Below are 12,751 nucleotides of genomic sequence, written 5' to 3'. Positions count from 1 at the left end.
TCTCTCCGGGCCTTAAACGGCGATACGGTAACAACAACATCAGACATGCTGGAGGTTGCTAAATTGTTTTATCACAATCTTTTTAAGGTTAGGGACACGGACCCGGTTGCAGGGGAGCGGTTCCTAGACAACATCTCACCTTGCCTTCCCAGTGACATTCGTGACGGCTTAGAAGCCCCCATCACCTTGGCCGAGCTGACCGCAGTGCTTGGCAAGATGAACCGCCGCAAGGTACCGGGCCTTGATGGGCTCCCGGTGGAATTTTATTCCACTTTTTGGGATGTCCTCGGGCCGGAATTACTGCAGGTTGTAGAGGACGTTCAGCGCCGGGGTTTGCTCACTAGGAGCATGAGGTCAGGGGTTCTTTCTTTGTTGCACAAGAAGGGTGATCGTGCCGACCTTGGCAACTGGAGGCCCCTGACCATGCTTTGTGTAGACACAAAGCTCATCGCAAAGACCCTTACAGAACGCCTGAAGAAGGCCATGGCTCATCTGGTTCACAGCGATCAGACGTGTGGAGTACCGGGTCGATCGGCGACGTGGAACCTCCATCTCATCCGCGACGCCATCGCCTGGGTGGAGGACAGGAACCTCCCTCTCCTGCTGGTCAGCTTGGACCAGGAGAAAGCCTTCGACCGGGTAGATCACCGCTTCCTGTTTCAAGTATTGGGTAAGTTTGGCTTTGGACCCAATTATCTGGGGTGGTTACACACTTTGTATAACGAAGTTGGGAGCCATGTTGTTATCAATGGCTTCCTGAGTGACTTGGTGCCCCAGCTGAGTGGAGTGAGGCAGGGATGTCCCCTCTCCCCCCTCCTCTACGCGCTCTATATAGAGCCACTGGCGTGCGCCATTCGCACCCACCCCGGGGTCGATGGCCTTCTTATCCCAGGAAGTCGGGGGAAAACTGTTAAACTGACCCAGTACGCAGACGACACCACCCTTTTCGTCTGCTCGGATCAGTCTCTCGGTCATGCCATGAGCCTTGTTCATGCGTTCGGTAGGGCCTCCGGCGCGACGCTCAACCTCAGTAAGTCGGTGGCCAAGTATTTCGGCAGCTGGAAGGCGAGGGAGGGCGTCGCAGGGGGTCTCACCCTCTGTGACGGACCTCTCAAAGTGTTGGGGGTCAACTTCCTTTCGGATGGTGCCGCCCGTTTGAACTGGGAGGAGCGGTTGGCGATCGCCAGGCGGAAGATCGGACTGTGGAAGTCCAGGTCCCTGTCCTTCCAAGGTAAGGTCTTAGCCTTAAAAGTGGATATTCTTCCCACCCTGCTCTACCTTGCACATGTGTACCCTTTGCCCCGCTTCATGCGCAGAGGCCTGACGAGAGACGTTTTCAACCTCGTCTGGGGGGGCAGGTACGAGTACGTGCGTAGGGAAGTGATGTATCTCGGAAAGGACAGTGGGGGGAGGGATGTTATTGACTTTCCTCTCAAGCTTGACTGCCTGTTCTTCTCGCAGCTCTGCACGCGCCTGGCAGCTCCCCTCGAGCACCCCCATCAGCACTTTGTGCGTCTGTGGCTGGCTCTCCCCATGAGACGCCTGGTGGCGTCGTGGACCAACCTCGGCCCCAAGGCTGAGACCCTGCCGGCCCACTACAGCCACGCTGTCAAGTGGAGTAAGTTTATTCCGGCAGGTGTCAAGACAGAGGCCTTGACCAAGCATAGAGCGCTTTATAGGGCTTTGCTTGGTCATAGGGAGACTCGGGCCATGCTGGGCCTGGAGGAAGGCACATGGGCGAGAATCCAGCCTAAGGGTTTGGATCACAGGCTGCAGGACCTGAACTGGCAGTGCCTTCATGGTAAGCTGCCAGTCAGGGACGTCTTACATAGGCATAAGCTGACCAGACACCCCCGCTGCCCCAGGCCCGAGTGCAGCGAGGATGAGACCATCAGGCACGTGTTTTGGGACTGTGGGCATGCACAGAGAGTTTGGGGGTTGGTAGCGGGCCTGTGTGGACGTGTGGACCCGCAGCCCGGTCTGACCTACGACAAGGTGTTGAAGGGGTGGGACCCCAAGCTCCATAACCCCTTCGGCCCCTGGATGTGGCTGCTGGTCAGCATTACCAAGCGAGAGCTGTGGAATGCCAGGACCGCGCTCATCCGCAGAGGGGTTCATCTGGAGGCACAAGGGGTGTTCCGTAAAATCCGGGCCGACTTGGGTTTCAGGATGGAGACTGACGTCATCCAGCGGGGCTACCACGAGGCCAAGGAGAGGTGGAAGGGCCTCTTTTGGCTTTAGCCCCGTTTCGTTTAGGTGGTGACGCTCCATTCTACAGGGTGGACATGACGCACCTTTCTGGAGCACACAGAAGGTACTTTGGGTTTTAGGTGAGTGTGCTTTGTTTTTTTTGTGCGTGTGTTGTATTTTAAATACTTTTTTAATAATTGCATGTACAGAATTTATTGTGCACTACTGGTTGATCACTTTTAGCACGTATTTATTAATATTAACATTATCTATTAACATTTTAATCTATTTGGTGTGCTTTGTTTCTGTGATTAACCGTATTTTATGCCCGAAGTCTCAGATTTTATGTGTGTGGATGGTGTATAACCCTGTTTTAACCCGACCCTTGTGTTTGAAATTTGTGGTCTGTGGGTCTGTTCCTCTTTTAAGGTTTTAACCTTTTAATGGCTTGCATTTGAGGTGACATTTTATTTGTAGAAATGGCCAGATGAATGTAATTAAAGGGTAAATGTGTGTAATTTTAATTGTTGATTTTATTACTGTTTTGATTATTTTATGGTATATAGTTCTGCATAATTTGTTTGTTTAATACTGTTTTAATATGTCTTATTATTATGATTCTATTGAATTGCCATTGATGTGTATTATGTTAAAAATTTCAACCTTTTACATTGTTGTAATATTTGTTTATGATGTATGCTGGAAAGGTTGTTTTAATATGCATGGATGACGATGCCAATTTTAAAAGTGTAGGTTTGATGTTTATATGTTTTGATCAGGTTGTGTTGATTTAAATGATGTGCAGAACTGTTTAATAAAGTATGGAAAAAAAAAATCTGTTCTTATCAGTTTAATATCTGATACGTCCCCCATGGAGGGGACCACATATTAAACGGATTTTTGGAACAGGGAGCCGGAAGTGGGGCTTGCCCCGTCCGCTCCACGCATCGACCCGGTATTGCAGTGCTTCCGGGAATGGTGCACCTCTACTGCCCCCTGTTGTCGAAAGGCAGAACTGACTGACTGACTGACTGACTGACTGACTGACTGAGTGAGTGAGTGAGTGAGTGAGTGAGTGAGTGAGTGACTAATAGACTGAGTGCTGTGAGGGGGGGGGCCCTGTCTGTGCGTGGCCCCCGTTTCCCGCCGTTTTTCTTTTTTTTTTTTTTTTTTTTTTTTTTTTAAAGGAAGGTGACACACTGTTTGTGCGGTGGACAGCTGCGCTGAGGTAAGGCATGATGTCATCTTTGCCTTTTGAATTTCCCCTCATGTTTGTTAAAATGATTGCTGTCTTTTGAGAGGACAGGAGGACAGGGAGGAGTCGGGGCCCCGAGGACGGCGGCTGCGACGCCCCTGGGCATTCTACTCCGAGCGGGGGCGTCACGCAGGCCCGGCTAACGGCGACGGGCTTGGCGGCGGCCCCATATCGACTCGGGTCTCTCTTCATCCCGTATAAATCTTTCGCCTTTTACTAAAGATTTCCGTGGAGAGGGATAGCGATGAGTTCATGGTATTTTTGGAGGCTCTGCCCAAGCAGAGCTGCACTGCTGCTGTCAAAGGAAGACTGGGCCCGGCTTAGCGGCTGGCGTTAGGTGCCCGGTGGCGCGGCTGTGGTCTCCCTGGATCACGCGTGGACTCGCCGGGCGACACCTGCCAGAGGGGCTGGTGAGGGCTGAGCCGCGCCAGCTCCGTCGGCATCCCGCATGCCGGCGCCCGGCGGGGCGCAATTTGTGGGTATCGCTTCTCGGCCTTTTGGCTAAGATCAAGTGCTGCTTTTTGGAGGGATTTTTATTGCCAGGTTTTTTAGTGGAGGCAACAGCGAACCTAAAGCGTGACCAGCAGGTGGCTTGACCGCCGCTGCCACGGGGCTAGCTGTTGTCTCCTTTTAGCGCTTTTTTTATTTTGGGTAGCCCTTGCAAGCCTAACGTGCAGGTTCGGGTGGCTTGACCGCCGTTCCCGCAGGGTGAGCTTGGGGTTTTATTTCCAGCTTTTATTAGTTTAGGCACCCAGCTGGGACACGTCGACTCCCTGCCCGGCTCCCGAGGACTCTCTTGCCCACCATCGCCAGGATGTCCGGGAGCCCACACAGGACCGTCGTAGTCATCCGGCATACAGCAGCCTTCAGGTGGACCCACCAGGAGGAACCGGAGAGTTTCCCGGAGAGACTGGCCTTCATCCGGGAGGTGCTCTTCGGCCTCCTGGGACTCACTATGGAAGACATCATCTGTGTGCAGCGCAACCAGTCTTCAGCCTTCTTTTATGTGACTTGCACCACGGAAGAAGGCTACAAGAAGATGTTGGCTGCATGCAGCTGCTTGGAGAAAGAGCTTCGCCGGATGCACTACGACGTGGAGCCACTGTGGAAGCTGGATCGGAGAGTGATCACCGTCCACGTCCTGGACCCCTTCGTTCCAGCTGAAGCGGTGGCGGCCTTCCTGGGCAGGTTTGTCGACGTGGTCCCTGGGCACAGGGACGTGAGAGACCAGCTGGGTGTCTGGACTGGGCGCAGGCAGTTCCGGGTGTGCCTGCGCCCCAACGCTAGCTCCCCTGACGGGTATAGCCACCCACCTGCTTATTTTATTATAGGTCGTTGCAAGGGCTACCTTTTTTACTCCGGGCAACCCTCCTCCTGCCGCTTGTGCCACGGCCTGGGCCACACCGCGGACTCCTGTACCACCATGAAGTGCTGGAGATGCCTGGACGTCGGTCACCTGGCGAAGGACTGCAAGGGCCCCCTCCGGTGTAACCTGTGCAGAGGTGAGGACCATCTGGCTCGGAGCTGCCCTCAGCGCCAACCGTCCTGGGCCGACGCCGTTGCTCGGGGTTCGGCTGTGGACGGGGCCCGACAGCAGGCACTGCCGGGCTGCGCTGAGATGCACGGGGGAGCCGAGAGGGGAGCTGAGAACACCGAGGATCAGCCCTTCGCCAGTGCCGATGGGGAGTCCACGGCCTCCAGTGCTTCTGTGGAGTCCCCAGGTAAGGGTCCATTGGCCGTGGCTGAAAAGCGCGCAACCTCTCCCTCCAGGTTTGTCCAAAGCAGGAGGAGGAAGAAGGCCCGGAGGAACGAGGACACTGCTTTAGGCCGAGAAGCGATCTTCCCCATAGAACAGATAGATTTGCAAAGTGTTTTGGTCTCCCCCCAAGAGAGACGTTTTTATGCAGGGCAGCAGGACTTTGCCAATGAACGCTCTTTTTTAGTCGCTGCTGAGTCGGGGGGAGACCTTAGTTTTAATGGGGATATTATTGATGATGATAATGTTTTACCTTTTTAAAGATTTTAGGATTTCTGCTGCATTTATGGATTTAATACTGTTTTAATGTGTGTTGTAATGTTTTAGTAGTTTTATATTTTAAGATGTGTATGTTATAAGGTGTCTTGTATTATTATGGTAGTAATGTTTTTGTTAATTATAGTGTTGGATTAAGTTTGTGGGTATAAATGGGTTTTGATGTGCTATTTTGATTAGTATTGATGTGGGTTTGTTTTAGTTAGTATGTGGAAAATGTTGGGTTTTTATAGTTTTATGTGTTGTTCTTAGATTGTAAGCAGAAATGTTGAATAAAGATGAATTAAAAAAAAAAAAAAAAAAAAAAAAAATCTGTTCTTATCAGTTTAATATCTGATACGTCCCCCATGGAGGGGACCACATATTAAACGGATTTTTGGAACAGGGAGCCGGAAGTGGGGCTTGCCCCGTCCGCTCCACGCATCGACCCGGTATTGCAGTGCTTCCGGGAATGGTGCACCTCTACTGCCCCCTGTTGTCGAAAGGCAGAACTGACTGACTGACTGACTGACTGACTGACTGACTGAGTGAGTGAGTGAGTGAGTGAGTGAGTGAGTGAGTGACTAATAGACTGAGTGCTGTGAGGGGGGGGGCCCTGTCTGTGCGTGGCCCCCGTTTCCCGCCGTTTTTCTTTTTTTTTTTTTTTTTTTTTTTAAAGGAAGGTGACACACTGTTTGTGCGGTGGACAGCTGCGCTGAGGTAAGGCATGATGTCATCTTTGCCTTTTGAATTTCCCCTCATGTTTGTTAAAATGATTGCTGTCTTTTGAGAGGACAGGAGGACAGGGAGGAGTCGGGGCCCCGAGGACGGCGGCTGCGACGCCCCTGGGCATTCTACTCCGAGCGGGGGCGTCACGCAGGCCCGGCTAACGGCGACGGGCTTGGCGGCGGCCCCATATCGACTCGGGTCTCTCTTCATCCCGTATAAATCTTTCGCCTTTTACTAAAGATTTCCGTGGAGAGGGATAGCGATGAGTTCATGGTATTTTTGGAGGCTCTGCCCAAGCAGAGCTGCACTGCTGCTGTCAAAGGAAGACTGGGCCCGGCTTAGCGGCTGGCGTTAGGTGCCCGGTGGCGCGGCTGTGGTCTCCCTGGATCACGCGTGGACTCGCCGGGCGACACCTGCCAGAGGGGCTGGTGAGGGCTGAGCCGCGCCAGCTCCGTCGGCATCCCGCATGCCGGCGCCCGGCGGGGCGCAATTTGTGGGTATCGCTTCTCGGCCTTTTGGCTAAGATCAAGTTTTTAAAAACTTTTGGCGTTTTTCTTAGCCGTTTTACCCGTCGTGTTTTTTAGTTTAGCGGATACCAAGGGGATCCTAATGCGTGCCCAGCAGGTGGCCTGACCGCCGCTGCCACGGGGTGAACCTTGGTATCCTGTTTTAGTGTTTTTCAGCCCTTGTTTGTTTTTATTCACTTTTATTATTTTATTTTTTAGTCTAGTTTTTAGCTCAGCCCGTCTTGGACTACGGCGGAAGGACCTCTGGAACACTGCGCCTTGCTCCACTCCGAGTGGGACGGCTGATGCCGGAGCACCCCAGCTGGAGGATGGCAGCTACGGCTCCCAGGACGGCAGTGACGGCCCCAGCGGCGGCTCCAGTGGCCGGGACGACCCCCTCCTCCGGACCGGGTCCGATGGTAGGTGGCGGTCTGCTTAACACGGCCCGGTTCCGTTGGAGGAACCTGGATGGAGAGGCCCAGTTTCACGACAGGGTCTTCTTCATCCGGGAGGTGGTGTTTGGTGTGCTGGGCTTTAAGCTGGAGGACCTGATCTGCGTCCAGAGGAACCATCCCCAGAGGTTTCTGGATGTTACCTTGGCCTCTGAGGAGGCATACCGGAGGGTGCTGGAGCAGAGCAAGTCCGACCACCCGCTCTTGAATATGTACTCGGTTGAGCCCTTGTGGTTTACGGACAAGCGGGTGGTAACGGTGCATGTGTTCAATCCTTACGTGTCGGCGGAGGCCGTCTGCCATTTCCTCACTAAACACGTTGAGGTTTTACCAGGACACAGAGACGTCCGGGACGAGCTGGGTGTGTGGAATGGGCGCCGCCAGTTTCAGGTGCGACTGCGGCCGGATGGAAAGGGGGGATATCTTCATCCCCCAGCCTACTTTTCCATCGGGCCCAACAGGGGGTACCTGTTCTACACTGGACAGCCTACCTTCTGCCGGTCGTGCCAGGGCCATGGACACAAGGCGGAGGACTGCCCGGACCTTAAGTGCCGTAACTGCCTTGAGCCCGGGCACATGGCTAAGGACTGTAAGGGCCCCCAACGTTGCCGCCACTGTAGCAGCGAGGAGCACCTGGCCCGTGTCTGCCCCCAGCGCTCCTATGCGGGCGTTCTGGCGGGTGGTGGGCAGGTGAGGCGGGTGCCGGACCGGGAGCTGCTCCCTGCCCCAAAGCCAGGGGGGCCTCAGGAGAGGTCAGTGGGGGCCCAGGAAGAAGTGGCCAGGTCCCCAGTGAAGACCCCGTTGGGGGCTGAGGGGCCCCGGGCTCAGGCTGGGCAGTCCCCGCAGGCCCGGGCCGGGGTCACCAAAAGGAAGAAGAAGGGTGACCCCAAGGACAAAACTAAGAAGACGAGGAAGGAAGCAGAGGAGGCAACAGGTACCCCCAAGGAGGCGGCGCCCCCAGCTGAGGCCCCTGTACAGGTCGTATCGCCCCCCGCCCCCAAAACAGAAGATATAAGTTGGAATTTGTCAATGTTGTCCCCAGCCCTTCCCCAGGAGGACATTACCTTTTCGGGCCTGGAGGTTTCACCAAACGACCAGGCCTACCTGGAGGACTCCATGCTGGGGAAAATTCTGGGCATGAGTGGGGAGGGGGAACAGGGGTCTTAATAGCTGGTTTTAGGGTTTATAGTTTTTAAAAATTTTTATGGTTTTAATGTCTTATTGTTTTATTCTTCTTTTAATCCCCCCATGGCTGGTTTTAAAATTTTTACTGTTAACGTCAGAGGGTTGAGGAACCCAGTCAAAAGGGCCGCGGTCTTTGATGAACTGACATCCTCCCCTTTCAATCTCTGTTTCTTGCAGGAAGTCCACCTCAGGGACCAGCGGGACGTGGCTCTTTTCTCACAAGCGTGGAAGAGGGGTAAGTCCTGCTGGAGCGTTGGTGGTGTCCATTCTTCAGGCGTCGGCATCCTTTTTGGTGACCGGGCCTTTGAGAATGTGAGTACCTTCACTGTAGTGCAGGGAAGGGTTTTGGGAGTGGACGCCACCTGGAGAGGTCAGCACATCCGGGCGATGTGCGTTTACGCTCCAGTGGAGGCCTCGTCCCGCATTGCGCTTTTTGAGGAGCTGGCCCAGTTTTGTGTCACTAATAGACACATAATTTTAGGAGGGGACTTCAATACTTTTTTAGAAGGGAAAGGGGATGTCAGCACTAAACATTTTAGGAATTTGATCCGCAGCCTCAACCTCTCTGATGGTTTTAAAACGTGCAACCCCACAGATCCGGGCCATACCTGGCACAACAGTCGTGGGGCCAGCAGCCGTATTGATTATATTTTAGCTTCGCCCTCTGTTGTTTTTAGGAAGGTTTTGAGGTCTCCACGGTGGTACTCGGACCATACATCGGTCGAGGCCACAGTTTCCATTGACGCCCCTACCTTCGGGAGGGGCTATTGGAAGCTGAACGTGGAGATCTTAGAAGAGAGAGACTTTAGGTCTCTCTTCCTGGATCATTTTACTGCGTGGCGGGGCTGTAAGGCAGCCTACGTCTCCACGGCCGCATGGTGGGAGAGCGTAAAAGAGAGGGTTAGAGCTCTAGCTATCCACTATTGCGGCCAGCGTAAAGCTAAAAGGCTTTACGAAATCCAACGGCTAGAGACCAGGCTGCAGAGGGAGTATGCCCGCCACAACAACGGAGGGGCTTTTAACTTTGAGGAGGTGCAGGCAGCCAAAGCTAAGCTGAGGGGCCTGCACGAGCAATCGGCTGCGGCCTCCTTGTTTTGGGCCAGGGCTTTGGAAAGGGAGGAGAATGAGAAATGTACAGCCTTCTTCTTTAATAAGGTGAAACTGGCCCGTGAGGAAAAGTGTTTCACTGCCCTCCGGGACCAAGGAGGCAACCTGGTCTCCGATTCGGCCCGGATGCTGGAGGTTGCTAAATGTTTTTACGGTGACCTTTTTAAGAAAAGGGAGACCGAACCTGAGCTAGGGGAGCAGTTTTTATCTAAACTCAAACCTAGTCTTCCCAGTGAGGCAAGGGACAGCTTAGATGCCCCCTTCACTCTAGCCGAGCTGACTGAGGTGCTAGGCAAAATGAACCGGCGCAAAGTTCCTGGTCTCGATGGACTCCCCGTGGAATTCTATTCCACGTTTTGGGAAGTCCTCGGGCCGGAGCTGCTAGAAGTGGCTGAGGACGTGCAGCGTCAGGGCATGCTCACCAAGAGCATGCGGTCAGGGGTCTTGTCTTTGTTGTACAAGAAGGGCGATCGTGCCGAACTTGGCAACTGGAGACCCCTGACAATGCTTTGCGTAGATGCAAAGATCATAGCAAAGACCCTAACTGAGCGCCTAAAAAAGGCCATGACCCACCTGGTCCATAGTGACCAGACTTGCGGGGTCCCGGGTCGATCTGCGACTTGGAATTTACATTTAATTCGGGACGCGATCGCCTGGGCTGAGGACAGGAATGTCCCTCTGGCACTCGTTAGCTTGGACCAGGAGAAGGCGTTTGACCGAGTGGACCACTGCTTCCTGTTTGGGGTATTGAGCAGGCTAGGTTTTGGGCCTAAGTTCTTGGGATGGGTTCATGCGCTTTATACTGAGGTTGGTAGCCATGTGTCGATTAATGGTTCCCTCAGTGATTGGGTTCCCCAGTCAAGTGGAGTGAGGCAGGGTTGCCCTCTCTCCCCCCTCCTCTACGCTCTATATATAGAGCCGTTGGCGAGCGCCATCCGTGCCCATCCAGGTATCAACGGCCTGATCCTGCCAGGGAGTGGGGGCCTGACGGTAAAGCTGGCCCAGTACGCAGACGATACCACTCTGTTTGTGTGCTCGGACCATGCGCTCGGTCACGCCCTGGGCTTGGTGCAGGCGTTCGGGAAGGCCTCCGGGGCTGCACTTAACCTGAGCAAGTCGGTGGTCAAGTACTTTGGCAGCTGGAAGGCGAGAGAGGACGTCCCGGGGGGGCTCACTCTCTGCGGCGGCCCTCTCAAGGTGTTGGGGGTTAACTTTCTTTCGAAAGGTGCTGCCCGGGTAAACTGGGAAGAGCGTTTGACGATCGCCAGGCGGAAGATGGGGATGTGGAAGGCCAGGTCCCTGTCCTTCCTGGGTAAGGTTCTCGCCTTGAAGGTTGATATCCTTCCCACCCTCCTCTACCTCGCCCATGTGTTCCCCATGCCCCGCTTCATGCGGAGAGGCTTAACTAAGGATGTGTTTAACCTTGTTTGGGGCGGCAGGTATGAGTATGTGAGGAGGGAAGTGATGTACCTTGGAAAGGACAGTGGGGGGAGGGATGTTCCTGACTTCCCTCTCAAGCTTGACTGCCTGTTCTTCTCCCAGATCTGTGCACGTCTGGTGGCTCCCCTAGAACACCCCCACCAGTATTTTGTTCACTTGTGGCTGGCCCTGCCCATGAGACGTCTGTTGACGTCGTGGTCCAACGCCGGGCCCAAGGCGGAGACGCTGCCGACCCACTATCACCATGCTATTAAGTGGAGTAAGTCTCTTCCGGCAGGTCTCCCCCCAGGGACCCTCACCAGGCACCGAGCCCTGTATCGGGCTGTGCTGGTGAAGAGGGGAACCCGTGCTGTGCTGGGCCTGGAGAAGGACACCTGGACCAGGATCCAGCCCAAGGGGTTGGATAACCGGCTGCAGGACCTGAACTGGCAGTGTGTGCATGGTAAGCTGCCGGTCAGGGATGTACTGTACAGGCACAAGCTGACCAGACACTCAGGCTGCCCACGTCCCGAGTGCTCAGAGGAGGAGACCCTCAGGCACGCCTTTTGGGACTGTGGGTATGCCAGGGAGGTCTGGAGATCAGTGCAAGGCCTGTGCAGGAAACTAGACCCGCAGTTTGTGTTGTCCTACGATAAGGTGATGATGGGGTGGCCCCAAGGTCCTCAGACTCCCTTCCCGCCCCGGATGTGGCTGCTGATCAGCATGACCAAACGTGAACTTTGGAATGCAAGGTCGGCACTCATCCATAAAGGGGCAGATTTGAGGGCCTGGGGATTATATCGAAAGATTGTGGCGGACTTGGATTTCAGGATGGAGCGGGACATCATCCAGTGGGGCTATCACGAGGCCAAGGAAAGGTGGAAGGGCCTTCTGCGGCCATAGCCCCACTAACATCTTGGTGAGTACGAGCTCCATCCAGGAAGGTCGGTGTGGCACGTGAGTTGTGAACGCACGCACCTTATACTGTGCCTTTCTTGGTGGTGCGTTAATGTTTTTTTTTTTCAGTGTCACACCATAAAGTTCACAAGAATCGGAAACCCTTTGCAATGGGATTTTAAGCCTGGGGGTGATTTTGAAAATAACCACTGACACTCAATGGTTTTTGATTAATATTTGCTTATTTATTGAATGTCTGGTGTGGTTTATGTATTTAATATTTAAATTTTAAACTCTGATATGGGCTGAATTTTAACGGTGTGTTAATGTCTTGTTTGAAATCCTTTTAAGGAGATTATAATTGTAATATTTTATTGATTGAAATAAAAATTGTAATTGAATTTGAAATAGCCGGAATGATGAGTGAAGGTTGGCCGAGTTGATGAAGCGACGGGTATCCAACTCTGACTGGTACAAAAAAAAAAAAAAAAAAATCTGTTCTTATCAGTTTAATATCTGATATGTCCCCCATGGAGGGGACCACATATTAAACGGATTTTTGGAACAGGGAGCCGGAAGTGGGGCTTGCCCCGTCCGCTCCACGCATCGACCCGGTATTGCAGTGCTTCCGGGAATGGTGCACCTCTACTGCCCCCTGTTGTCGAAAGGCAGAACTGACTGACTGACTGACTGACTGACTGACTGAGTGAGTGAGTGAGTGAGTGAGTGACTAATAGACTGAGTGCTGTGAGGGGGGGGGCCCTGTCTGTGCGTGGCCCCCGTTTCCCGCCGTTTTTCTTTTTTTTTTTTTTTTTTTTTTTAAAGGAAGGTGACACACTGTTTGTGCGGTGGACAGCTGCGCTGAGGTAAGGCATGATGTCATCTTTGCCTTTTGAATTTCCCCTCATGTTTGTTAAAATGATTGCTGTCTTTTGAGAGGACAGGAGGACAGGGAGGAGTCGGGGCCCCGAGGACGGCGGCTGCGACGCCCCTGGGCATT

General features: G+C 53.5%; 4 non-coding genes and 1 pseudogene across 4 annotated transcripts; all 5 read left to right on the top strand.

The window, feature by feature from the left end:
* Window positions 1–2,993: 2,993 nt before the first annotated feature.
* LOC140586009 (U2 spliceosomal RNA) lies at window positions 2,994–3,179 on the top strand. Its single transcript, XR_011987943.1, has one exon. It is a non-coding gene; the product is annotated as a U2 spliceosomal RNA (small nuclear RNA).
* Window positions 3,180–3,617: 438 nt separating this feature from the next.
* LOC140585735 (U5 spliceosomal RNA) lies at window positions 3,618–3,731 on the top strand. Its single transcript, XR_011987673.1, has one exon. It is a non-coding gene; the product is annotated as a U5 spliceosomal RNA (small nuclear RNA).
* Window positions 3,732–5,706: 1,975 nt separating this feature from the next.
* On the top strand, window positions 5,707–5,942 carry LOC140586060 (U2 spliceosomal RNA; annotated as a pseudogene).
* A 433-nt stretch (window positions 5,943–6,375) lies between these two features.
* On the top strand, window positions 6,376–6,489 carry LOC140585734 (U5 spliceosomal RNA). The gene has a single exon (XR_011987672.1). It is a non-coding gene; the product is annotated as a U5 spliceosomal RNA (small nuclear RNA).
* A 5,722-nt stretch (window positions 6,490–12,211) lies between these two features.
* On the top strand, window positions 12,212–12,399 carry LOC140586080 (U2 spliceosomal RNA). Its single transcript, XR_011987961.1, has one exon. It is a non-coding gene; the product is annotated as a U2 spliceosomal RNA (small nuclear RNA).
* Window positions 12,400–12,751: the final 352 nt, after the last annotated feature.

This window comes from Paramormyrops kingsleyae, unplaced genomic scaffold (genome assembly GCF_048594095.1).
Source record: "Paramormyrops kingsleyae isolate MSU_618 unplaced genomic scaffold, PKINGS_0.4 ups35, whole genome shotgun sequence".
NCBI lineage: Eukaryota > Metazoa > Chordata > Actinopteri > Osteoglossiformes > Mormyridae > Paramormyrops > Paramormyrops kingsleyae.
This window is presented reverse-complemented; position numbering and strand designations above follow the sequence as displayed.